Source organism: Phalaenopsis equestris, unplaced genomic scaffold (assembly GCF_001263595.1).
Source record: "Phalaenopsis equestris unplaced genomic scaffold, ASM126359v1 Scaffold000403, whole genome shotgun sequence".
Classification (NCBI taxonomy): domain Eukaryota; kingdom Viridiplantae; phylum Streptophyta; class Magnoliopsida; order Asparagales; family Orchidaceae; genus Phalaenopsis; species Phalaenopsis equestris.
Window position 1 is genome coordinate 1,026,313 of NW_018164845.1, and position 437 is coordinate 1,026,749.

The window sequence follows — 437 nt, forward strand, 5'->3', positions numbered from 1 at the left end:
TATATATATATATATATATATGTATTTATATCTATTTAAATAAAAAAATAAATCGAATTGTATTATTTCTTAAAATATTTTTTATTCGAAGGCCATCCAATGGGCCTAAGGAGAATGCTTTAGTCGTGGGGATTAATTTAATTGAATGGCTTTTTAGTTGGTGCTATTTAAAAGACCTTGAATAATTGATGTGCTTCTTCTACATGGCTATGGAAAGTTGATTTCTTTTGCATTAAGAAATTGGGGCTTTTACATTCATATCCACAATTCTTATGTATTTGCATATCTAACATTTAAGGGGTCTTTTCGTCTTCTTTTGATATTTAGAACTAAAATTTAATGCCTTCAAATTCTAGTGAAGCTTTAATCAAGAAAATTTGCTAAAAAAGAGAAAGTTGTAATAATATTTTTTAATAAATTTTAATATAAATTAATAA